We start from the raw sequence: 15,309 nt of genomic DNA on the forward strand, positions 1-15,309 counted from the left end.
GCATGGCCAGCAAACCTACTCACAGACATAATAATAGTGATAAAGAGTGGGTGTTTAAAATGGTACGTTTTGAAGTCATTCATAAAGCTTTGAAAGGTTGCAATGGACTAAGTACAGCCCCCTGATGGAAGAGTTGAGACTAAAATAGGTCTTACAATGTTTCAGCGTCAATTTTTGAAAATTAAAATATCCTAAATATTTCTGAAAAGTACTTACAAAGAGCTTTCCAATTACAAAATGACCGCACAGAAAAAAAGGTTGTAGGGGACAGCGAGTGTAACAGGCGGACAAACACGTTTGATTTGTGTATACTGGTCACTTTGGCACAGATACAAAGAGGTGCATTATTCATTTTATGAGCCTTTATTCCTTTCTTAATTCCTCGTTAAATACTTTTGTGTATCTTCAAGCTCACTAACGCAATGTTAAGTGCTGTTTTTTGGCCTGAAAGAGCATTGCGTTAACTATTATTTATTATTTATAAAATATTTTACCAGGAAGTAATACATTGAGAGTTACCTCTCGTTTTCAAGTATGTCCTGGGCACAGAGAAAAACAAATAATACATGGTTACAAGTACAGTTACATAAATGAACAAGGTATACATTATATACAAGACATTGCATGCACAGTTAAAGAAAATATATATTATGAGCGTATGAAACAGTTACAGACCAGGTTAAAATGTGAGACAGCCTTAGATTTGAAAGAACTTAAACTGGTGGTGGATGTGAGGGTCTCTGGTAGGTTGTTCCAGTTTTGGGGTGCACGGAAGGAGAAGGAGGAACGTCCGGATACTTTGTTGAGCCTTGGGACCATGAATAGTCTTTTGGAGTCTGATCTCAGGTGATAGGTGCTGCATGTGGTAGGGGAGAGGAGCTTGTTCAGGTAGCTGGGTAGCTTGCCCAGAAAGTACTTGAGGGTGAGACAGGAAAGGTGAACTTTGCGCCTAGACTCTAGTGATGACCAATCTAGTTCTTTGAGCATTTCGCAGTGATGTGTGTTGTAGTTGCATTGGAGAACAAAACGACAAATTGAATTGTAGAGGGTGTCAAGTTTGCTAAGGTGGGTTTGAGGTGCCGAGCCATATACTATGTCTCCATAGTCAATAATTGGCATTAGCATCTGCTGTGCAATATGCTTTCTGACCATGAGACTTAGGGAGGATTTGTTCCTGTAAAGTACCCCTAGTTTGGCATAGGTCTTGGTTGTCAGGGTATCAATGTGCACCCCGAATGTTAAGTGGGAGTCAAAGCATAAGCCCAGGTATTTAAAACTAGTGACAGGTGTTAGGGTGGTGTTAGCGTTGGTTCTAATCAGTAGCTCAGTCACTGGAAGCTTTACAAGTTTAGTCTTGGTCCCAAATACCATTGTTACAGTCTTGTCAGTGTTTAAAAACAGTTTGTTTTGGGAAATCCAGTTTTCGAGTCTCAAAAAGTCAGACTGAAGTATGTGTTGAAGGTCAGAGAGGCTATGGCTGTGTGCATATAGGATTGTGTCATCTGCATACATGTGTATTGAGGCTTCCTTACAAGCTGTGGGAAGATCATTAATGAACACTGAGAAGAGTAGGGGCCCCAGAACAGAGCCTTGCGGGACACCACAGGTGATATCCAGGGGGTTGGAGTTAGAGCCTGAGATGGACACATGTTGGGATCTTCCTGATCGGTAGGACTGAAACCAGTTTAAAGCATGTTTCCCTATTCCAGAGCTCTGGAGTTTGTTAAGCAGGATAACATGATCAACTGTGTCAAAAGCCTTTGCAAAATCTAGGAATACTGTACCAGTGAGTTGTCCCCGTTCCATTCCACACTGGATTTCATTGCAAACTTTTAGCAGGGTAGTTACGGTGGAGTGTTTGGGACGAAACCCAGACTAGAATTGGCTAGGGAAATTTGTCTTGGTGTAGAAATTGCTTAATTGGGAGTGGACACATTTTTCCATAACTTTGGAAAGAATTGGGAGAAGTGAGATTGGCCTGTAGTTTGAGACAGTGTTTTTGTCCCCACTTTTGAAGATTGGGACAACTCTGGCAGTTTTCCAGGTCTTAGGGATATGGCCTGCAGACAGGATAAAGTTGACTATGGACGCAATTGGTTTGGCAATGGCTGGGGCACCAAGTCGTAGGAACCTAGATTGTAGTAAGTCGGGTCCACATTGGCTGCTTAGTTTTAGTTTGAGGAGCGCTTGTGTAATCTCCTCTTCAGATACTGAGCTAAATTGAAAATTGTGGGCAGTGTTGGGAGGGGGTGGGGGACTGTAGGGATACTCCCAGAATGAGATTCATGTTTGGGGTTTGTGCTGCATTTCGCTAATAAGTTAGTGGCACACCTCACAAAGTAATCATTGAATGCATTTGCAATGTCAGTGGGGTTTGTCAGAGGAATATCCCCCTTAGTGATATTACTTGGTTGTTGATGGTTAGGAGGCTAGAATATATTGTTGATAACCTTCCAGAAGTTAGCTGGGTTTGATGTATTTTGGTGGAGATTGTCAGAGTAATATTGTGCTTTTGCATGCCTTGTTTGCCTTGTGCACATGTATGTATGTATGTATGTATGTATGTATGTATGTATGTCTTTATTTGTATAGCGCCATAAAATGTACATAGCGCTTCACAGTAGTAATACATGTCATATAAATAACAAATATAAATAACAGATCATGGGAATAAGTGCTTCAGACATACTGTAAAAGTATCATTAAGGAAGGAGTCCCTGCTCCGAGGAGCTTACAATCTAATTGGTAGGTAGGGAGAACGTACAGAGACAGTAGGAGGGAATACTAGTAAGTGCGTCTGCAGGGGGCCAAGCTTTGTGTCATGTGTCCATGATTATCCAGTGCTACTCATATGCTTCTTTAAGCAGATGTGTCTTAAGGTGGGTCTTAAAGGTGGATAGCGAGGGGGCTAGTCGGGTATTGAGGGGAAGGGCAATACATGTTCCGCATGCATCTGTAGTGATTGAGATCCTTGGTAGTGCCAGTTACTTTGTAGCTTTTCCACAAGGCATCCCTGAACTGGTAGAGTGCTATAAGGTCAGGTGTAACCCATGGAAGGTGGGCCCCCCGTACCCTTATTTTGCGTAGTGGAGCATGGGTATCGCAGAGTTTTAAGAACTCGGATTGGAAATAGTCGAGCGCAGAATCAGGGTCGGGAATTAATTCGATTCTGTGCCATGGGCAGTTGGTAAGGTCATCCAGAAACTGTTGTGGGTTAAAGTTTTTAAATGTTCTAGTGAGGAGAACTTTAGGGCTTGAATGGGGTGGTTTAATTTTCCTTACACAGTACACTATTGCATGGTCACTGAAAATATCAGGAAGGATGCCAGAGGATTGGATTCTGCTGGGGTTTGAGGAGAGAATCCAGTCTAGCAAGGAATGGTTATGCGATTTCAGGTTTATCCGTGTGGGTTGGGAAATGAGTTGTGATAGGTTAAGTGACTTGAGTTGTATCTGGATTTTGTGGTTTTTAGGGTCAAGCCAATTGAAGTTGAAATCCCCAAGAACTAGCAGCTCACTCTTCTCATTCAGAGAGGAAATGGAGCCAAGAAATTGGGTGATATCAGTCAAGGATTGTAGAGGGGCTTTAGGGGGGCGGTAGATGCCAGCAAGCAAGATGGGCTTAGAAAAGGGGAGGCAGATTTTGCCAACTAGAGTTTCAAAAGAGGGTGGACTTGGTGGGCAATTTAACAGTGTAAATTGTAAGGTGTCTGCAATATAAAATAACACCCCTCCTCCTCTCTTTGACCTATCTCTCCTAAAAATGGAGTATCCCTGAATGGAAATATGTGCATCAGGGGTTTTAGGGGTTAGCCATGTTTCTGTAAGAACGATGGCTTTGGGTTTATGCATAAGGCACCATGCCCTTAGTTCATCCAGTTTGGGCAGCAGGCTCCGGATGTTTATATGGGCGACAGATAGCCCTTTTTGGAATTTAAAGGTGGAATTCTCAGGGGCATGGGACAGAGCTGAAATGGGAGGACCTGGGTTAGTTTCAACATCACCTGCTAGAGAGAGTAATAGTATGAGTAGAAATTTGGTTAGTTGTTTGCAAGTTGTAAATTTGTGGTGTTTGCCATTTGAGTGAGCAGTGTGCTGGTTTTTAGAGTTCTCCACCAACATTCAGTAGATAGTGCAAGGCTTCTGAGTAGTCCAGGGTGTATGGTGATGTTGGGTGTGGGCCAGGATGGAGGAGTTTGTAGTGGATAGAGGGAGTAACATCTCCATGAGGCCAGGAGAGAGAAAAAAGTTAAAAGACATAGCAGGTTCATGATGCCAGAGGTAGGCAGTGCTGCATGGAGCTGTTGTGAGCAAAGTGAGTGTGTGCAGACTAAACAGCAGGGTAAGCCTGTACCTTGTCAAGTGTTTTGCTGCATTGCAATGCTAGGGTCAATTCAGGGTTTAAGTGTTTTATGCATTCAGTTTTGGGAGAGGCTGCAGTGAAAGAAGTTGTAAAGGGGTGGGGGGTTAAACTATGCAGGCTAACAAGTTTGGGATCATAGTGTGATCTGAATAGCTTACCGTTTGTTGTCTTGAGTAAAAGAGTTTGCAGTAGATGCAGCCCCCAGTCACCTCTAGTCAAACTGTAGTCTAACTGTATCACTTAAAAAGCTCACTTTAAATGCCTCACTGCCTAATGCAGTTCCTATAAAGGGCAAATAAAAGTTTCTCACTGGAACAGCGCTTCAAATAAAACTTTGGTTCAGTAAAAAGGTTCCAGTTTATTAGAACAACAATGATAACACAAGGTCAAACATAGAGACCTTTTCTCCCCCTTCAATGCTTTGTCAAGAAGTGAATAATCACTGCTAAATTCACAATATATCAACGTAATAAGACCTTTGGCCGAAATGCCGCTGGGGCTCCACCGTCACGCATGTCACTGCCGAGAAAACTCACCGCAGGTCATCTCGCCACTTCACATTTCTCAGCGCACTCCGACACCATCTTAAAATGTCCCGGCTATGCGCAGGATGGGACATTTAAAGATGGCGTCAGAGCAGCGGGAGTGCGGGAGGGGACAACCGGCGGGAGCACGGGATGGTACATTTAAAGATGGTGTCGGAGCGCGCGTGGCGATATATGCAGCGGTGAGGTGCACTGTGGTGAGTTGTACCTCGCGGTAAGTTGTTCCGGCGGTGACATGCATGGCGGCGAGAGCTGGTGGCAGTGTGGTCGCAGCCAACGGCCGCGGTCAAACGTCCTAGACCGATATATCTACTCACAAATCAATTCAATTAAAAATATCTGTTAAAGTCAATTTCACCCTTACATTGCTTTTTCTGTTCCTCACAATGAAAACCATAGTCATCAGAATGCAACAGGTAACAAACAGATATCCAACATTTTCTACAAACTAGCTTTTTACACAACATGCAATGTAATTAGCATAAAGCTGATTGAAAAAAATAATATGAATCCAATGTAATTGGATTTGTAAACTTAAACACTGAATAAGTACAGATATAACACGGGTACAAGACACCTGTACCACCAATAAAAACAAATAAAAATCAATTCATGAAAGATCCAATGCCTCAGTCCTGCTGCCACAGTTCAAATCAGGGGATTTTCTAGTCCCCTCAGGCAGTCTTTTAGCTGAGGTTGCATAATGCGAACGTTCAACTTCCTAGTGGTGAGTCTAATTTAGAACAGCCACATCGCAATGCATATATCTCAAATTGTGTGTCGCAATTTATGGCAGATCTATTTCTATACATTTTTTTGCATGTGGTCATGAAAGAACAATACATTTTTTGCATGGATACAATTCTTACATTTACCACATGCGGGGAAAAAAAAACATTTGCTATTGTAGGTGCTATCTGAGATCACTATACTCAGTTCACTGGTTTACTATTCATGATCTGTTTCCATTTTTGATCAAGTGTATTTACATCCCAGTGTTTTTTAAGAATTGATATATACTGCTCAGGATATACTGTATATGCTCAGCCCCCAGCATCCACAATGGAATCTTAATATATAGGATGAAGCTTATAATGACCCGGTAGCACAGTTTTTCTCTCTTTTTTCTTTTAATTTTTATCACGTTAATTATAACAGCGATTAGTTCTAATGATATGTAAAGACATGTTCCCCCTAAAAACGAATATCCACAGAGATCTATTATAATTAACACAGGGATTTAACCTGACATTATGCTAATTGTAATTATTTAAAAATAATTTGCATATTTAAATTAGCAGGAGGCTGTCTGCGCATTATATAATGGAGTGTGTGAATATTTATGTATATGTCACTTGGGACTCTAGTAAAATCCCATGAATGATACACTGAGCTATAAATCTAATTTTCAAGTATGTCCCAGGAACATACAGGCAGTCCTCGTTTTACAACGCTTCGCTTTACAACGAATGGCTTATCCAACGCTATGCAATGCATACCTATATTCATTTTTACAACGCCAAAATGGCTTATCCAATGCTCTTACGACGCTTTGCAACGTTGTGTATGTGTGTATATATATACACATTCACATAAACAACGTTGCAAAGCGTCGTAAGAGCGTATATATATATAATATTATACTATATAATATTATATAATATATTATTTATTATGTTATATTATATATATAATACAGTATATACACTATATAATTTATGTGTGCGCTGCATATCTTATTGCCTGCATAAAATATTTGGTGTATTTTAGTGTTAAAAATGCCTTCAGGAATGGATCCTTTCATTTAAACAGTGTTCCTATGGGAAAACATGTTTCGCTTTACAACGTTTCGCTTTACAACGCCATTTTGAGTAACGCATTGTGTCGGATAACCGAGGACTGCCTGTACTTGAAAAACATTGGCCAAAATGGAGGCCTTACTTTCTATAACCATCTCCAAGTTATTAATAAACAAGTTAGATTGCACTGAATTGCACAAAACTCTTAAGGTCTTCCGTTTTTAATACTAGTCTTGTCTGAAGATTTTCCATTAATTAACCCTTATCCACTCTCTGTACCTAGGAAAAACTGATCCTTTATACTCAGGTTTCCACATCATTGTGTATTCCACCCCATAGCAAGTGATTATAAAGTTATACTTTTGGTGCTAACATTTACTGGTTGTATTGCCTGGTATTATTGCATGTTTTTTGTATTCTTGGTCCTGTTCAATGGCTATCCCATTACATGTGCTGTTTATTTCACCAATTAAGAAAACAGCACCCCCTAGAGGATTTATAGGGCAATAATTCCTTAATTAGCAGTGTACTGTACCTTGGGCATGTGTAGGTAGGAGGTTAGAAACATATCTATTCCTAAGCCAAATATAGTGACTGCATACTCTATAGCACCTGCTCTGTGATTCATTATTAATAGTTTTAGAATGAGTTTTAGTATACACTGGTTATGGGTCACCAAAGTTAAAGTTTTTGAAGGGACATTTATCGAGGACTCAAGTTGTGTCCTTGGCATCCAGTATATTATTACTGCATGCTTTGTAGCTTGAGTGTAACAGAAAAAAAGGCATTGGAATTCTAATGTCAGCTCACCATTTGCTATTCTACATAGATGCTACTTGGCCTGAATTAGCTTCATATAAACTCCTACTGACTTCCAACTTCATGAAACCATACTAATTATTTGGAAATACATTTATTTTCCAAACGTGTTTTCCTCAATATTATATCTTTATTAGAAATCAAGTAGCTACCCAGCAGTTGATTTTAAGATTACAGGTCTATAATTGTGATTTTACCCCTTTTTAAAAAAAGACACTTTATCAACTTTGTATATATGTACGCATGTCCCAGTACCTATAAATATGTAGCCCTTATACCACCACCCTAAGTGAAATTAGGTCTGCTACTCCATATTAGTGGTGGTTTGGTGCGTACCTGTGAGGTAACAGGAGGACCGATCACTTCTGCGGTGGTGTGGGGAATCATCAGGTCAGGCTTTCAGGGTTCTTCACTCGTGGTCAGCGCCTCCAATCAGCATGGATCCTGTGTTTGCAGGATGGTCCATACTGACACTATGTTCTGGTCCGGTCAGTAACCATAATGGATTATAGTGCAACTGGTTCTTTATTCAGTACAGCAGTAGTCAGACAGACTGCACAGCCCCCCTTTAGGAATATGGCCTTGCAGGCCCCATCCAGGTTCTTATCCCTGGTAATGCCCAGGATAACACTCACACACTCTCCCACTCCTCAGGGGTAGGGGAAACAGACTACTCACTTCTGGAAAGTGTCAGAATAAACCCAGAGGATGAGCTTGTAACCCCGCCCCATAACAGGGCAGATCTGGATACTGATAGGTCATCACATACAGCATGTGACCCAATCAGTATCTTTCCCTCAGGCTGACACTTTCTGGCTGTTGCTAGGCCCGCCCTTAGTAGGGTGACCAGATGTCCCAGTTTAGCTGGGACAGTCCTGTTTTTTTAATGTCTGTCCCAGCTGCCCGACATTCTTTAAAATGTCCCGTATTTTTGTGGCTATCCCGGTTTTGGCCATCAGACCAGGGGGGCAGCAGAGAGCAGAGAATGCTGCCAGAGAGGAGAACAGAGGCTGGGTCTGACTGCAGATTCAGAGGGTGGGGCGGGGTTAGATGCAGAGGGTGGGAGCGGGGTTAGTGTCAGCGGAGCCCCAGCAGTGAGTCAGTGTCTGCTGCCAGGGCTCAAGATGGCTATTCCCCACCCACCCATGCTCCACAGTGAAAGGTAGGGCGAATAATGAACACGCACACACCACTCCCCCCCCCCTCATGGAGACATAGACACAGCATGGCATGGGGAGACAGACAAAGCATGGCATGGCATGGAGAAAGGGATGGGGGGAACGAGAGTGGAGGGATGGGTGGGAAGATAATGGAGGGGGGGAGAGAATGGAGGGATGGGGTGAAGAGAGAGAATGGGGTGTGTGTGAGAGAAGGGGCAACAGAGAGGGGCAGAGAGACAAAGGAGAAGGGGCGCAGTTGGTGATGTCATTTGTTTTATAAATATTTTTTTTAATGTGTTCCGGTTTTTACTTTTGTAAATCTGGTCACCCTAGCCCCTAGATACAGCAAATGCATCTAAGGCTGCAAAAGCACACAAGGCCTTTCTGAAGGAATTAAGCCATCCACTGCCTGCACCTAACAGGGCTTATACTGGTAGGGCCCAGGACAATAAATAGCGGCCGGGAGGCTATGCTACAAATAGGGACAAGTTTGGCTGGAGAATTCACTGTTACCGCTTTCCCCTTTCAGTAGAAAGGTAATAGTCATATTACATCAATGTATGTATATCTATATATAAGTCTGTAAGGATCACAACTTTGATCCAAAATACCAGCACAGCACTGGAGTAGACAAAATAAATAAATACATACATAAATAAATAAAGTATTCATTAAGTCCAACAAGTAAACATTTAGCCTGACGTTTCAGTCCCTAGGGGAGCCTTCTTCAGCATCCCATTCCCCCTTCATGCTGTTCCTTGCCACCATTTAATTATCCTTCTAACATCCCTTCCTCACCCCACCTTATCTACATCTCTGTTTTTTTCTGCTTTCCTAACCTCTGTTTTAGCCATAGATTCCTTTGTAAACCAGAATTGTTGACCTGAGGAAAAGAGAACTCTCAAAAGCTTGTCCTATGACATAAATTTAGTCCAAATAAAAAAAAGGTATCTTTTTTCCCCTCAGATAAACTGAAAATCAGAATCTGTATTTATACAGTACATATCCATATATTTACATTTGTAAAAAAAAACATGTTCAATAGAGTAAGGAAGCAACAGTGATACTTGATAGTGAATGAAGCAGTCTAGGACCCCTACAGCCCCATAAAGTTAAACCCTTACTCTAACCACTAAAACCCCTAAAGTTAACCCCTTACCCTAACCACTAAAACCCATAAAGTTAACCCCTTACCCTAACCACTAAAACATCTAAAGTTAACCCCCAATCTAAGCACTAAAAACATACTTTCTCGTAGAAGCGGCCAGCAGCAGAGAGGCTGCAGAGGAGGTTCCAGCGGCAGAGTGGCTGCAGTGGAGGTTGCAGCGGTGTAATGGCTGCAGAGGAGGTTCCAGAGGTGGAGTGGCTGCGGTGGAGGTTCCAGAGGTGGAGTGGCTGCGGTGGAGGTTCCAGCGGCAGAGTGGCTGCGGTGGAGGTTCCAGCAGCTGAGAGGCTGCGGTCGAGTGGCTGTGGCGGAGGGACCTTCTCCAGCTAAACGCCGATGGGAACTTGGTCGTGGCGGAACATTCTGATCAGCGAAGCACCGTAGGCCTCTCCCCCCCAAGGTAAGATTACGGTGTGTATTGAGTGTGAGTAGGGTGAGGGGGAGGTATTGAGTGTGAGGAAGGGGGTATTTAGTGTGAGGAGGGGTTGAGTGGGAAGAGGGGAAATTGAGTGTGAGTAGGGGAGGGGGGATTGAGTGTGAGGACAGAGTAGGATTTGAGATATGTGGATTGAGGGAGTGGAATTGACTGAGAAAATGGGGCATTGAGTGAAAGAGGAGGACGGGAAGAGTGAGTGAGCAAAGAGGGGGTGTAAGAGAGGGTGAGGAGAGAAGTGGAGAAGTGGAGGAGTGGGAGGGAAGTGTGAATGAGAGTTAGGCTGCGGCCGTAGTGCAGGCCCGCCCGCGGCGGAGCGCGAGGAGTCACGCGCGCCTGTCGTCTGAGCAATCTGTGGACTCAGATCACTTGCGCGATGGGGAGGCGTGGCCATAACATCACCAGGCTGGTTCTCCCTGATTGGCTCAAACGCGGCCGTGACGCATCTGTTGCACAAAATATCTATTTATTGTTTTGGCGGCTCAAAATCCTGTTGCGCTGCTGTGTACGTCGCTTAGCGCGCAGCATGGCCGGATTGATGCACTTATATGCATTAGTTTGTGCTGAGTGCGCCATCGCCTGCACTATGTCAAATGCCTTATTGAGAAAGAGGGGATGAGTGCGTGATTGAACAAGAGAGTGAGTGCGGGTGTAAGAGAGGGAGAGGGAGAGTGGGTGTAAGAGAGGGAGGGGGTGTGAGAGAGGGAGGGGAAGAGGTGGAGGTGTAAAAGAGAGAGGGGGAGGTGGGCTGTAAGAAAGGGAGAGGTGTAAGAAAGGGAGGGTGAAGAGGTGGGAGTGTAATAGAGGGAGGGGAGACGTGGGGATGTAAAAGAGGAGGGGAAGAGGTGGGGATGTAAGGTTGCGGCCAGACAGGGAGGCAGTGATGTCACACACTCTGCTGGGCCGGGCAATTTATGCCCACCTAGTTACGCGCACGGGTGTGTGTGTCAAGGGGTGCAGCACTCACGTGACACGCCAGCAAGGGGCATAATCAAATGTGCTTGCTTCTGCACGCAGCTAAGTGCCGTGGCCACTCAGCGTCACCCTGGACGAGACTTAAGAGATGGACGGGAGAGATGTGTGTGTGTATGAGAGGAAGGGGGAGAGGTGGGTGATTAATAGAGGGAGGGAGAGTGAAAAAGGAGGAGTGAGAAAGGGGGAAGAAGAGTAAGAGAGGGGGAGAGATGGGGAGTGGGAGACAGGAGGGGGGAGAAATACATTGGGGTAGGGAGAGGATGTAAGGGGGAGTGTGAGAAGGGAGAGAGAAATAGAGGGGGTGAGAGAGCGAGGAGGTGTGTGAGAGGGGGAAAGTGTAAGAGAAAGTGGGAGGACTCGCAAGGCCACCAACAAGGGGGGGGGGGGGGGCAGTGGAAACTTTGGCTATTGGCCCTGTGAAAACTGCCAGTGGCCCTGCAGGGGAGTAGCAGGTGCTCGGCTGTCCAGAACCCAAGTCCTTAGCAGATAGTCGAATGCTGATTTATATAGGTAGTGACTTATAAGACTTATATATGTAGTAACCTATATGAGGCTTGGGTATAAAAGCTTTACCCATGTTGAATAGTAATTCCAAATGAAATCCCATAAAAGTTGAAGATGACCAGATATATGAAATGATGTATGGTTCAATCCGTATGGTTTTTTGATTCTAATGGAATCCCATTGCCTCAAGCAAGAATATATACTAATAACAAAAAGTGACAGCATTATATAGGTGCAATTATTCCAAACTAAAAAGGCCACCAGTTAAAAGTCTCAGATTTTCAAGAGACTCAATAGACCTATTCACATGATGCAGCAATATCTTAGTGAGAGCAAGAGAGTTACAGTAATCCCACTTATTTACAATAAATTGTAGCCTTTTTTTTTTTTACCACATTAAAGTATTGTGCCTGTATGAGATCAAAGCAGCAATCCTGCCTATGCAATTTTGCTGATTAACTTTTTTTCCCACATAATTGGAACTAGGGGGTCCCTGGAGAAGAACTGTGCTATTTCGTACTCTGAGGACTACCCAGTTCCTGAGATATTTACTAGTGTACTCCACTGGGCTTTAGCTCCCTCCTTAGGAAGCAAAATGCACACTAAACCTTATGGGACCTGCTGGTCAATAGGACGTCTCAACGACATTGAATGCGGCTTTCTATTGGTTAACACCAGTGGCTATGGCTGCGATTATACAGATAAACGCCTGTGGTGTCGCCCGTAGCGGCACAAAAACAAGTTTTGAAAACGCATCAACTGTCTCCCGCTTTGCAGTAGCAAGCGGGGAGACAGTTGAAATTGGTATAGCCACTTATAACGTATGTATGTGTAGCAGGGTCCCCCCTGGCCCTCCTCGCCTGCGCAGAGTAGCAGGTACCCCCGCACCATGTCAGGCAGTTGCAGGGGCGATCGCGGCTCCCGGCGGCATCAGTGACAGGGCACCGCCATCTTGTGCGCATTTGCGCATGGGAGGTGCGCGTTTGCAGTCGCGGTGGCCATTACACCTAGCGCAGGAAAGTGTAGGGAGGCAGGAAGGACCCCTAGAAGTCGTGCATGTGCAGTTAGGGCGATGCGGTGGCCATTACAGGGTTGCACAGGCTCCGTGGAGAGTACCGGTGGCCATTACAGCTTCGCCCATGCGCAGTAGAGATCGCGCACGCGGTCCCCATAGGAAAGAGCTGTACCAAGGACTACAATTCCCAGCAGCCTCTGGGGACTGCACTTTCACCTTGGTCACAGGCAGCCAGACAGCCAATAGCGCTTGCAGCTTCTCCTGTTGGAGAAGGATACATTGTTGTGTGCAGAGGCAGGAAGCAGACTGTGAAGCACATGAGTCAGTTAGGGTAAGGAGACAGTGGGGGAAGGAAGGGGGGCAGAGAGCTGCGAGCTTCTGCCCTAGGCCAGAAATCCCCAGGCTAGAGCTGAGGCCCTGACTCCCCACTAGTGAGGGTGGGTGTTCATATGGAAAGGCCCTTAGGTAAGGACCCTGTGCCCCTTCAACTGTGCAGTTCCTTAGAGCAGAGAGAGACCCTGTGCAGTTCCTTAGAGCAGGGAGAGACCCTGTGTAGTTCATTAGTGCAGGGACCCAGTGACAGGGTTTGCTGCATGTTCCTGTAAGCTGTGTGGCTGATCCAGAGACTGTCCTTACGGTGGGACGTCCGTCGGGACCCCACCCCACGCGGAGGTACAGATCAGCGCTGGACCAAGCGGCGCCGGTAGACCCTTTGCAAAGACACCCCGGTGTAGAGAAACCTGGGCAGGTATTTACAACCTTCCACACGTGCACCAACTTTAACTTGCTCCTCACATGTGACAGGCCTGTTCACACACTTGGGTGGGCTTGGACTCTTTGGACACGGGGTTGGGAAGGGGGTGTAAAGGTATAGCCCAGTTAGGGGCAAGGTTATAGCTGCCAGCTAGTGGCAGAGGGTAACACGGCTGTGTTGCTTTACAGTATGATGTGATGTGATGTTATTGTTATTTGCCCATATAGTAAACCTGTGTTATATATACCTTGGTGTATGTGGTTCATATATATGGGTCTTGTGTAGGGGACATTCTACACTCCTAGAATCCTGCACAGGTGGAGGCGCTGTAATTAGAAGATCGTTCCAGAGGATTCACCCCAGGCTCTCACTAGCGGAGGCTCAGACCTCCTGTGAGCCTAACAGGTACTACACCACACCTGGTAACATATAGGTTCCCCCTCACATACACTCTATATGCGATTGGGTGGGGGAATACCCGTTACATATGAAACTTGTTTTTTTTAAGCCACGCGGTGTCACTACGGGCAACACTGCAGGCGTTTTTCTGTATAATCGCAGCCTATGTTGGATTCTCCAGGAAGTACACTGGCAAAGAAAGCTGTGATTATCTTGGGAACAGGGAGCATCTGCAGCTGAAACAAATGTGTCCTGCTCTGTAGGGCCCCAACTACCAATAATGTAAAGACAAATTAATTTCAAATTATCCTGTGATTGCTGTTTTAAGGGACCTAGTCAATATTCAGCAAAATGAATGGAACTCAAATCTTCTCCAGGGCACGGAAGCAGTTTCCCAACATAGTAGCCTTACGTTTTACATAGCAGAGAAAGCTCACTACTTTAGTGTATTTACCTCCTGAAATGTGTTGCAACGTATCATGTCTGTGGTCTCTCCACTGGTATATTATTATTTTTCTTCTATTCTTGGCCCACAATGCGTGATTAACTTAAACAGAAAAGACAAATGACAACAGATTGGTACCATTTCCTAAAATGTTACTTGAAATACCTTGATTTGTACTTGTAAAAATAAAGTAAAATACCACAAAATTATATCTTAGACAAAACATGCAATTGCTATTTTAGGATTGCAGTAAAACATGAGTTCAATTATCTCTTACTTCACTTCTTGTTTAGTTGAGGTAATTGCATGCTTGACTTTCTGCTATCCTAATGTTAAGACGCTCCTGTTAATATGGACACATTTTCAATGTCACTGAGTCTTTGTAGCCCATGCAGTGCATGTATTTTTCATCATGCTAGAAGTTGTGCATGTCATATATGTATGCCCTCTGAAAAACTCCAATTTGTCAGCTGAAACATAAGCACATTTTTAGATAATAAATAATACCCACACAAGAAAATATTCAAGAGAATATGGTTAATTACTAGAAAAAAAAATGAATATAAAAAAAAGACATATGATAACTGTTTTTACAGTCTCAATGGAAGTTTTTGATAGTTACTTTCAGGCAGTTTCCGTCAGTTAAATCCTTCAGTACCTTTTTAGTCTGATTAAGCTACCTGATATTCTGAAAATCTGACCTGTTGGCGGGTCTTGAGGACTGAAGTGGAGAACCACTGCTTTTTGGAAGTGGTTTTCAATCTTTTAAAACTGTCTCTCACCCCCTACTACTTACTTGAGGTCATCTTGGCTTCCTCAGGTAAGCAAGCTCCGCATGCTGTGAGACATGGCTCTAAAACAGCAGTCTGCACGGCTCGCTGATTTTGAAAACTTTTTTTGTACTTAGCAGAAACAGGGGCCCCCCTGGGGCAG

Source organism: Ascaphus truei, chromosome 2, assembly GCF_040206685.1.
Source record: "Ascaphus truei isolate aAscTru1 chromosome 2, aAscTru1.hap1, whole genome shotgun sequence".
NCBI classification, from domain to species: domain Eukaryota; kingdom Metazoa; phylum Chordata; class Amphibia; order Anura; family Ascaphidae; genus Ascaphus; species Ascaphus truei.